The following is a 12,467-nucleotide window of genomic DNA, read 5'->3' as shown; positions in this document are numbered from 1 at the left end:
TATGGCCAGTAATCCACCTCCTGGTTCCCAAAGTCTTTCATTATCTACAGGGTACAAGTAGATTATCATCCAGCTGCATGGATGAATGCAGCATTCAAAATCTTGACAACATCTAGGGAAAAGCTACTGCTTGACTGGCATCTTATCCACTGCCTTAAGCACACTGTGGGTGCATTGCCTCCTACCTCTACGAGATGTTTGCAGCAGCTTGCCATAGCTTCTTCAAAACCTTCAAACACATATCTACTGTTTAGAATGCATAGAGTAGCAGGTACGTGGAAACAACACCACCTCAAAGTAGTACAATCCTGACTTGGAAATATGCTGGCATTGCTTCATTACTCTGGAATTTTCTACTTGATAGCACATTGTCCCAAGGATCAGATTAAAACTACCAACACACAAATTAACACACTTTCAACACACAAAATGCTGGAGGAACTCGACAGGTCAGGGAGCATCCATGGAAAGAAATGGTTTGGGTCAAGACCCTTCATCGGGACTTAATATCCTTTTAGTCTGGATTAGATTTGAACCCATGTATTCTAAATTTATACACTCCCCCACCCCCATACTAGCAGGATAATTTTTTTTTTAAAAAGTCTTTTAATGTCTTTCCCTTTACACACATTATATACAGATTTACTGTCAGCTAAACCCAAAGTCCTAAAACAGGTATCTACTGTATAGGGATATGTACTCTTTTTAATGTGACACCTTTACCTTGCTTAGAACATAACCTAAGCAGGCCATTTGGTTGAGAGGTCTGCCAGTCTTTATGCTTCACACGGGTCTCTCACTGCCCTACTTATAATGACAAAGGAAGCTATTTGGTTCATCACTTTCATCCCCCCCCCCCCCCCCCCCCCCACCACCTACCTTCCCCCTCTCACTGGGCCTCACCCATCATCTGCCAGCTTGTGCTCCTCCCCCTCCCTTTTTATTCCAGCTTCTGCCCTCTTTCCAGTCCTGATGAAGGGTCTCGACCCAAAACGTCGACTGTTTATTTCCCTCCATAGATGCTGCCTGACCTGCTGAGTTCCTCCAGCATTTGGTATGTATTGCCTATGAAATTGCCATAGACTTACTCCTGTAGTCAACCCTTCTCATAATAAAGGCTACCATAATATTTGCCCTCCTGATTATTTGCTGCAGCTGTATGTTGGTCTTCAGTGACGTGTGTAAGCATAGCCAGATCTCTCATTGCTAGAAGGCAATTGGAGTCAAAGGTCACATGTGAAGAATAAACATTTGGCTGAGATACTATGGAGGTGCTGCATCAACAGAATCACAATGCACAAAACTTATTTGCCCAGATTTTGCTCTTAAAAGGCAAAGGGATGACAGGAAGAAGCCTGGTGACATGGTGTCATGACAACAACTTTTCCCTCAATGTCAGCCAAACAAAAGAGATGGTCATCGACTTCAGGAAGGGGGGGGGGGAAAAAAAGAGTGGTGCATACAATTCTGTCCATGTCAACGATGCTGAGGTCGAGATTGAGCGCTTCAGGTTCCTAGGAGAGATCACCACCAATAGCCTGTCCTGGTCCAAACACAGATGCCAGAGCCAAGAAAGCTCACCAGCACCTCTACTTTCTCAAAAGGCTAAAGAAATTTGGCACGTCCGTCAACCCTCACCAATTTTAAATTGGTGCACCATAGAAAGCATCCTATCTGGACACGTCATGGCTTGGTATGGCAACTGCTCTACCCGAGACTGCAAGAAACTGCAGAGTTGTGGACACAGCTCAGCACATCACAGAAACCAGCCTCCCCTCCATGGACCCTGTCTACACTTCGCTGCCTTGGTAAATTAGCCAGCATAATCAAAGACCTCACCCACCCCAGACACACTCTTCTCCCCTCTCCCTTCAGGCAGAAGATGCAAAAGCCTGAAAGCATGTACCACCAGGCTCAAGGACAGCTTCTATCTCACTGTTATAAGACTTTTGAAGGGTTCCCTAGTACGATAAGATGAACTCTTAACCTCAATCTACCTCGTTATAACCTTGCACCTTATTGTTTACCTGCACTGCATTGTGACTAACACTTTTGTCACAAACCAGCAACAAAAGAAACACACTGTGCATGATTCAGTGTTAAAAACTATTTTATTAATCACTACTTATGATAATATGTAAAATAAAAGTAAAAATGTTAGTATGTTAGAATTCAAAAATGTTAAACCTTGAACGTTAACCCCAAAACTAAACTCGTCGTGTGTGTGTGTGACAAAGTCCAAAACTCCCAGTTCCGGAATGGTTCTTAAAGTTCAGTTCCACAAGCCATAAGGTGAAACATGAGCAAGGGCTTCTTCAACAACCACCGTTGTCTGAAGATAAGATGTAGATGTAGAAAAACATAGAGAGAGTACATACGAAATCCAAATGTTCCATGATGGAACCCAAACGACACTTCAGTGTTTACTCGGTAGTGACTTCCTCACCCTGAAAAGCATCCGAACCGTGGTCGTCCACACACAAATACCTGTTTCCTTCTACAGGTCAGCAACAAAGTGAACTCCACTGGATTACTTCCAACTTCCATACATGGATTTCAGTGGCAAACACAGTTATTGTTTCTCATCCATCGATAGAGAAAACAAGCAGGCTGGTGTCTCTCTCCCTTCTCTCTCTCTCTCTCTTTCTTCTTCAACGTCATTACGTCCTTTATCTTCTGTTGACGTAAGCACGCCCCACACACACAAACACACACACTCTCTATCTTAAAGGGACTTTCACTGAGTCCGTAACACCTCCCACCTAAAAAAAAATTTTCCCAAGAAAATTTTAACCGCGCATAGAGTTAGTAATGTTAATAATTATCACGCTACACAACTACAGACTATCAGATTAGTACAGATACATGTTTCCCATTTAACATCGGGAAAGACAATCAGCAATCACATTATCTTTGCCTTTAATGTGAGTTATCATGAGATCAAACTCTTGCAAAATTAAACTCCAGTTTAACAGCCTTCTGTTTTTGTTTTTGACTCGGCTCAGAAACACCAATGGGTTATGATCTGTATACACAGTCAATGGTTTCTGAGCGGTGCAAACATATACACTGAAATGTTGCAAGGCTAAAACAAGCGACAGTAATTCTTTCTCTATGGTGGAATAATTCTTTTGATGCTCATTAAATTTCTCTGAAAAGTAAGCTACAGGATGGTCAATATCATCAAGGTCACCCTTCTGCAACAACACAGCTCCTGCAGCTTCATCACTGGCATCTACTGCTAATGAAAATGGCTTTTCAAAGTCAGGTGTTTTGAGCACAGGATCGTAGCATAAAATGGCTTTCAGCTTCTCAAATGCTTCTTGACAAGAATCTGTCCAAACAAACTTTACTCCCTTCTTCAGAAGATTAGTTAGGGGAAGAGCAATATCAGTAAAATTTTTACAAAATTTTCGATAATATCCAACCATTCCCAAAAATCTTCTAACAGTCCTCGTACCTGTGGGAATAGGGAACTCAGATATTGCTTGAACTTTTGCCTGAACAGGAGCTTGCTTGCCTTGACCTACAACATAACCAAGATACGTCACAGTGGCATGGCCAAATTCACTTTTAGCCAAGTTAACTGTAAGGTTAGCCTTGGAAAGTCTTTCAAACAACCTTTCTAACGCAGAGATGTGATCTTCCCAAGTATCATTCCCAGTCACTAAGTCGTCAATGTAGGCATCTGTATGTTTTAACCCATGAATCGCTGAATTAATCATTCTTTGAAATGTTGCCGGAGCATTTTTCATTCCAAATGGCAAAACATTGTATTCATACAATCCAGAAGGGGTTACAAAGGCTGAAATCTCCCTTCCTCTATCTGTTAATGGAACACACCAGTACCCTTTTAATAGGTCAATCTTTGTAAGAAATTTTGCCTTTCCCACTCTGTCTATGCAATCATCCACCCTAGGAATAGGGTAAGCATCTGACTTTGTTACAGCATTCACTTTCCTGTAATCTGTGCAAAATCTAACAGTTCCATCAGATTTAGGTACAATAACACAGGGCGAACTCCAATTTGAAGTAGAATGTCTAATAATATCATTTTCCAACATGTATTTGATTTCCTGATCAACAAGTTTACTTTTTTCCCACATTCATTCGATATGGGTGTTGTTTGATTGGTTTTGCATCCCCAACATCAACATCATGGGTAATTATCGATGTTCTGTTTGGAACATCTGGGAACAGATTTTTAAATTTTAAAATTAATTCTCTCATCTGTTGTTTTTGTGAAACTTGTAAATGGTCCAACTTCGTTTCAAGGTTCTCCAGGATATTTTGGTTTTTTAGTTTCGATGGAACAATATTTGGTCTAAATTGGCCTTCCTCAACATCAACATCAGGCATTCTAGAAACAACCTTTTCACCATCCACCAAGGCCACAACTGAATCCCTCTCAGAATAAGGTTTTAGCATGTTTACGTGACAGAGTTGTGTTTTCTTGCGTCTATCTGGTGTTTTGATTATATATGTTAGATCAGTCACTCGAGATTCAATAACATAGGGTCCAGAAAAACGAGATTGCAAGGGATTATTTTGGCTAGGGAAAAATACCAACACCTTTTGCCCCACTGCGAATGTCCTAGGCCGAGCACGTCTATCAAAATATGTCTTCATTCTTATCTGGCTTGTTTTCAGATTCTCTCTCGCTAGCTGGCAGACTCTCTCCAACCGAGTTTTAAATTTTTGGACATAGTCCAACAGACTCAAGTGAACTTCCTCATTAACCCATTGCTCTCTTAACAACTCCAAAGGTCCTCTCACCCTATGTCCAAACACAAGCTCAAACGGACTAAATCCTATTGACTCCTGGATCGATTCTCTAACGGCAAACAAAAGTAAATGGATACCTTCGTCCCAATCCTTGGTGTTTTCAAAGCAATAAGTCTTCAGCATATTTTTGAGAGTAGAATGAAATCTCTCCAGAGCTCCTTGAGATTCTGGGTGATATGCAGATGATACAATCTGCTTTGCTCCCAGCTCATAGACTATTTGTTGAAAAATTTTTGACATAAAATTACTACCTTGATCAGATTGTATTTCTTTTGGCAAACCAAACAAGGTAAAAAATTTTTCAAGAGCCTTTGACACCGTCTTGGCCTTAATATTTCTAAGGGGTATTGCCTCTGGAAATCTAGAAGTGGCACACATGATGGTTAACAAATACTGATTTCCAGTCTTAGACTTTGGTAAGGGGCCAACACAGTCCACAATCACCTTCGAAAAGGGTTCACCAAAAGCAGGAATTGGTTTCAAAGGAGCCACAGGGGGTTTTTGATTTGGTTTACCTACCATCTGACATGTGTGGCAGGTTCGACAAAACATCACCACATCTTTTCTCAAACCAGGCCAATAGAATTGTTTCAAGATCTTCCCTACAGTTTTATTCACACCAAAATGACCACCCAAAGGCATACTATGGGCCAGGTTTAAAATCTCATCCCTATAAACTTTTGGAACAACAACCTGATGAATAACTTCCCATTCCTCAGTAACAGGAACATGAGGAGGTCTCCATTTCCTCATTAACACTCCATTTTTGACATAGTATCCAGTTGGCACCTTTTCAATCTCCTCACATGAGAGAGCTTTTTCTTTCAATTCTGTCAACTCAGGGTCCTTTGTCTGTTCCACCATAAAATCCTTCCTCGACAAAGACAAATCTTTAAATTCAGGCTCACTATAAGGATGTTGATCCTCCAGTGAAGACAGAAAAGTCTCAGATAAGGCATCATAATTTTCTTCCTGTTTAGGACTGTCACAAGGAACTACATCAGACTGCATCGGACTGTTTGTCTTGGCTAATTCTTTAGCTCTAGCTCGAGTCACCGCACATGATGGGTAAACATCTGGATCATTCTCAGACTCATCAATCCTTGGTTTGGTTGTTAACTGTACCACAGGAACAATTTCTCCATCTGCAAGGTCATTTCCCAATAACAAAGAAACTCCTTCCACTGGCAAACTAGGTCTTATCCCTATCTCGACTGGTCCTTCTACGAACTTTGACTTTAAAATCACCCTGTGAAAAGGGACAGACATGGTCTCACCTGTAACGCCTCGTACTAGATTTACTTCACCAGTGTCACTTTCTTCACCAAAATTTAAAACACTGTCCAGCAAGAGAGATTGACTAGCCCCAGTATCTCTAAGAATTTTCACTGGCACCTGGGGTGATTCATCATTCAGTGAAACAAAACCCTCTGATACATAAGAACGGAATTCCTTTCTCACCTCCTCCAACTTTTCCGCTTTTACCTCTTGCAAAGACTGGTCTTTAACAGCGTCTCCTGAACCTTTTTGATTTTTAATTGCCTGAAAGCAAGCATTGGGCCCAGCTTCCTTCTTTTTCTTCAAAAGGGCACAATTAGATATCACGTGGCCAGGTTTCCTACAGTAATAACAAGTACGCTCAACAGGTTTCTCCAGCCCTGGCTTCTTTTCATCTTTTCCTTTTTGATTACCTCCCAATTTAATCTCCGGTTTACCTGGATTGTCCTTGTAACTCTTTTGAAAGGTTTTAGGTTGTCCCCATTTGGATTTATGGGTTAAAGCATAAATGTCTGCCAACCTAGCAGTTTCTTGTAAAATTTCCACTCCCTTTTCATTTAAATATGTTGTTAATTCAGCTGGAACACATCTTTTAAAGTCTTCCACTAGTATCAATTCTGTCAATTTATCATAATCCCCATCTACATTTTTAGCCAGGCACCATCGTTCAAAACATATTCTCTTTCCATTGGCAAATTCCATATAAGTCTGATCTGCAGATTTCCTCAAGTCTCTGAATTTTTGTCTATAAGCCTCAGGGACCAATTCATAGGCCTTCAAAATAGCTTGTTTTACCTTGGTATAATCAGCTGCATCCTCAACAGACAAAGCAGAATAAGCTTTTTGAGCTTTACCTTTAATCACACTCTGTACCATAAGAGCCCATCCTTTCCTTGGCCAGTTTGAACTCACAGCAACCTTTTCAAAATGTTGGAAATACTGATCAACCTGATCTTCTTCAAACGAAGGGACTAATCGAACCTCCCTGCTGGCTGAAAAATCATCATCAGAATCAGATTCCGAACTCCTACGCTTCATTTGTAACTCATGCTGCCTCTTTTTCTCCTCGTTATCCAGCTCCATCTGCTTCATTGCTAGATCAGCCTCTATCTTCATCTGAGTTAGCTTTTGTTCAGTCTCTAATTTCTTTTGTTCGGCCTCTAATCTCTTTTCCTCTCGTTCAGCTTCTATCTTTAACTGGGTTTGCTCGCGTTCAGCTTCTATCTTTAACTGGGTTTGCTCTCGTTCGGCCTCTAATCTCTTTTGCTCTCGTTCAGCTTCTAATTTATTTTGTTCTCGTTCAGCCTCTATTTTTGCCAGCTGCACCTGTGCCTCAGAAATTGCTATTTCACTGCCAGGAAACTGTTTTAACACTTCCTTCTCAAACACCTTCTTTTCCACATAATAGCCAGCTATCAGTCTCTGAATATCTGCCTTTCTCATAGACTGCTTTACTTCTGTAAGGTTTAGCCTTGTAGCAATCTTTATCAAATCATCCTTTTTCGCCACCTCCAATCCCTTTTGGGTTGGTGACTCCAAAAATGCCTTAATATCCATTGCTGCTGGTTTCCACACACACAAGCCAATTAAAAAGAATTTATCAGACCTCCCTCAAAAATCTTTGGATTGAATCTCGAACAAATCTCGTCAATCTGGGGTACACTCCCAGACGATACTCGTTAACCTTGGGAACTATCCCGGATGAGCCCCCAATTTTGTCACAAACCAGCAACAAAAGAAACACACTGTGCATGATTCAGTGTTAAAAACTATTTTATTAATCACTACTTATGATAATATGTAAAATAAAAGTAAAAATGTTAGTATGTTAGAATTCAAAAATGTTAAACCTTGAACGTTAACCCCAAAACTAAACTCGTCGTGTGTGTGTGTGACAAAGTCCAAAACTCCCAGTTCCGGAATGGTTCTTAAAGTTCAGTTCCACAAGCCATAAGGTGAAACATGAGCAAGGGCTTCTTCAACAACCACCGTTGTCTGAAGATAAGATGTAGATGTAGAAAAACATAGAGAGAGTACATACGAAATCCAAATGTTCCATGATGGAACCCAAACGACACTTCAGTGTTTACTCGGTAGTGACTTCCTCACCCTGAAAAGCATCCGAACCGTGGTCGTCCACACACAAATACCTGTTTCCTTCTACAGGTCAGCAACAAAGTGAACTCCACTGGATTACTTCCAACTTCCATACATGGATTTCAGTGGCAAACACAGTTATTGTTTCTCATCCATCGATAGAGAAAACAAGCAGGCTGGTGTCTCTCTCCCTTCTCTCTCTCTCTCTCTTTCTTCTTCAACGTCATTACGTCCTTTATCTTCTGTTGACGTAAGCACGCCCCACACACACAAACACACACACTCTCTATCTTAAAGGGACAATCTACCTCGTTATAACCTTGCACCTTATTGTTTACCTGCACTGCATTGTGACTAACACTTTATTCTGCCTTCTGTTATCGTTTTACCTTGTACTACCTCAATCCACTGTTGTAATGAATTGATCTGTATGAACGGTATGCAAGACAAGTTTTTCCACTGTACCTCAGTACATTTTACAATAATAAACCAATTACATTGCTTTTCACTTTTGCTACAACAGACCAGAGCGTCCTTAAGGCTACATTAATGGAGATTTCCTAAAATCCAGTGTCTTCAATGCTCCAGATTCCAAAATGGATCCAAAACATCTGTAAATGGGTCAGGCAATTTTTTAAATTTTATTTTATTTACAGCGCGGTAACAGGCCATTCCGGCCCAACCAAACCGCGCTGCCCATTTTAAACCCATATTAACCTACCCGTATGTCTTTGGAATGTGGGAGGAAACTGGAGCACCCGGAGGAAACCCATGCAGACACGGGAGAACGTACAAACACCTTACAGACAGCGACGGGAATCGAACCCCGATCGCTGGTGCTGTAATAGCGTCGCGCTAACCGCTAGGCTACCGTGCCGCCCTCAAATACTGAAGGCCTGCAGCTAATCGGACAGATTACAAAGAATTCAAACTACAAAGCACTAACAGAAAATATTAATTAGATGCAAATGAGGTACAGAAAGCTCAAAGCAAAATAAATATTCAGAAATACATAACTTTTCAATTTGCTTGTTATCTGTTAATTTAAAGGGTTTTGCATAAATCTGCAAAACTTTAATATATGGTACCTTAGGTGGCTATATGATTAGAAATTATACCTTCACACCATTGCCTTGTCCCAAATATAACAGAAGCAACATGTGGTACTACTCCTGTGGATAACTGTCTTATTCATGTTAATGACCATAGTTATGGCCCAATGTATTCATAATAAAGACTTAGCAAAACCAATAAGCATCAGAACACAGGGCCATAACTTGGGGTTAAAACTTTATGGCATTTACTATTAGGTTTGCATAACAGTAACTGCTGGAAATATTTAACAGGTCATGCAGCATCTGTGGAGAGTGGGAGAGCGGAGGACAGTGTGGCTGCCTGGAATATGCTGCCAGGGAAAGTGGGGGAAGCAGGTATAACAGCAATGTTTAACAGGTAATTAGACATGAACAGTCAGGGAATGGAGGGATAGAGACCACAAGCAGGCAGGTGTGCAGTTTAAATTGACATCATTGTTGGCACAGACATCGTAGGCCGAAGGGCCTATTCTACGTTGACAGAGCATTTCAGTTTGATGATGTTTCATCGGAATTAGGAATAGTTAGACATCAAGTATGTTTTAAGTTGCAGAGAAAGGGGAGGCAAGAAAGGAAGTATCTATGATAGGGTGGAGATCAAGAAAATGAATCAGGCAAAAGGTTTGGGCAGCAGCTGAGCAAGTGTTTGACTGTATTGGCAACACTTCCTGTTCCCACTTGGAACCCTAAAGTTTCATCAGCTTTATTGTTAATTTCCACCCTTTTCACATTGTCCATCCCCTTTCACAACTTCATCTCCTTTTCAGGGGTTAGGCAACTATTGATATCCTCCATAAACCTACCAACTCCCACAGAAGTCTAGAGTATACCCGCTCCTACTGTGCTTCTGGAAAGGACTCCACTCAATTCTCCCAATTTTGCTGACTCAGAGATAGCTGTTCTGATGATGACATTTGTGCTTCCCAGATGATTTCCTTTCATTTAACCATGGCTTTCCCTCTGCCATAGGTGGCAGAGCCCTCAACTGCCTCTGTGCCTTTTCCTGCACATCTAACCATATCATCTTCTCCTCCCTTTCAGGGCAAGGAAACAATTCCACTTGTCCTCGGTTTTCAAAGTCAAAGTCGAGTTTATTGTCACATGCACATGTATGCACAGTGCAATGAAAAACTTACAGCAGCATCACAGGCACAGAGCATCAGATAAGCAGCATTCACAAGAAAAACAAATTAAACATAAATTATATGTAATTTTTACAAGAAAGAACACAATTATAAAAGTCCTGATAAAGGGTCTCTACCCAAAATGTCGACTGGTTATTTCCCTCATAGATGCTGCCTGACCCGCTGAGTTCCTCCAGCATCTTGTGTCTGTTGCTCCAGGTTCCAGCATCTGCAGAATCTCATGTCAGCATTCTGTAGGGACTGTTCCTTTCACACTCATTCACTTTACAACTTCCATGAACATTCACTCTCCTTACAAACCTTCCTTTGCAACTAGAGATACAACAACTACCCTTTTTTCTCTTTCCCACAATCCAGGGATGGAAATACTCCCAACAGATGTTATGCAATTCCCTCGTATTTCTTCCAAATGTGAACACTGAGTGCCGTATACTAAAAGTGTTCTCCTCCACGCTGGAGAAACAAAATGTTTGCAGAACACCTCCATGGAAATTCCAGCTGCCTGCCACTTTAATCCTCCATCCTTTGACCTCTGTCTGGCCAGTTCTGATGCAAGGTCACTGACCTGTGACAGATACTGTTTTTCTCTCTCCACAGATGCTCTCTGACCAGCATTTTTTTTAAAGTTTAGATTTCCATCAGCTGCATTGTTGTATAATTGCTTAGAGAATAAGTTGAACGAGAACAGGAGTGGAAAAAGGTGTCATAACTAGTTATAGACAGATTAGTTGCAATTATCACACTGTCTCATCTTGCACCACCACATGCCATCCAGTCCCTCAATCTATTACAGACATTCTCCCTTGTTTTCTCAACACATCCCCTATCTCTACAACTTGAGTTCGATTTCTAACTTTTCCCAAAGTTCTTTGATTGACCCAAAATATTAACTGTTTCCCTCTCCACAGGTGCTACTTGACCTGTTGAGTATTTTCCGTTTCAATTTCAGATTCCTAACATCTGTACATTTTTAAAGTAATTGTATTCAGGTTTTTAAATTTTTTTGCTTGATAAGCTGATAGGTCTGCAGCAAAAGGTATGTGGGACCTATGGGTGTAAGGCAAGTAACTATATCAAGTGGAAGATGGTAAAATTAACAGATCAAAGTATAAATTAGATTGGATAAAAGTCAGATAAAAATAAAAAGTAAAAGAAATATAAAGATTGGAAAGAAGGCTAAAAAATTCTAAAACAACTTTAAAAAAATCTCAGTTAGAACACACAGGAACTTCACACGACAGTTCATGCTAGACATGTAGTAACTAACACATCATTAAAAGGGAGCATAAATGGAAATAGAAAAGCCTTTGTGATGAATTTCATTCACATCTGCTGTTCTAATACAGTAACCATACATTGAATCATTTCCATAGCGAGAGAGGTGGGGAGATGCCAAATATAAAAGCTTGAAGAAAATGGCCTTTGCCTGAAGCTGCTACCATTTGCATACAGAGAACATCACGAGTTCTATTCTTATCTTGACAAGAAAATCATGGCCAAATTTATCATAATTCACTTTGTTTTCCCCACTGATCCCAAGGATATTTTAGAGACATTATCAGACTGGAAGTGTATTAAAAAGGGTATTCTTATTTTTCTTTAAAACTTTGCAAACAAGTTTTTGTGTATATAAATGTCAACTGCCAGTTTAGTTAATAGCAATGATAGAAAGAATTTATTTCTCCAGCATCCTTCATCTTTGGACATCCCAAAGCACTTTACAATTAATCTCCTTTTGAAGTGTGATTACTGTTGTATTGTAGCAGTCAATTTACATGCAATGTTCCCAGAAATAGCAACAAGCGTCAAAATTTTTTTTGTAAGGTATTTATCGATGAGTAAATAATGAGTATGTGTGTGTGTGTGGGGAGGGGAGGGGTGCTAGTGGCAGCAAGAAAATACACTACTGTTCTTAGATTAGTGATGAGGGACCTTTTACAACCACAAGAGGTCAGAAATAGCCTTGATTTATCATCTTAACTTTTTAAAAAAAAATTGCAGATCCAACTGCAGAGTATATCCTCAGTACTACATTGAGATGCCAGCTTGGACTAAATTGTAAAGTCTC

General features: G+C 40.3%; 1 protein-coding gene across 1 annotated transcript in view; it reads right to left on the bottom strand.

The window, feature by feature from the left end:
* esrp1 (epithelial splicing regulatory protein 1) overlaps window positions 1-12,467 on the bottom strand; it is a 69,775-nt gene that overhangs the window by 21,466 nt on the left and 35,842 nt on the right.

Source organism: Pristis pectinata, chromosome 9 (assembly GCF_009764475.1).
Source record: "Pristis pectinata isolate sPriPec2 chromosome 9, sPriPec2.1.pri, whole genome shotgun sequence".
NCBI classification, from domain to species: Eukaryota; Metazoa; Chordata; class Chondrichthyes; order Rhinopristiformes; family Pristidae; genus Pristis; species Pristis pectinata.
This window is presented reverse-complemented; position numbering and strand designations above follow the sequence as displayed.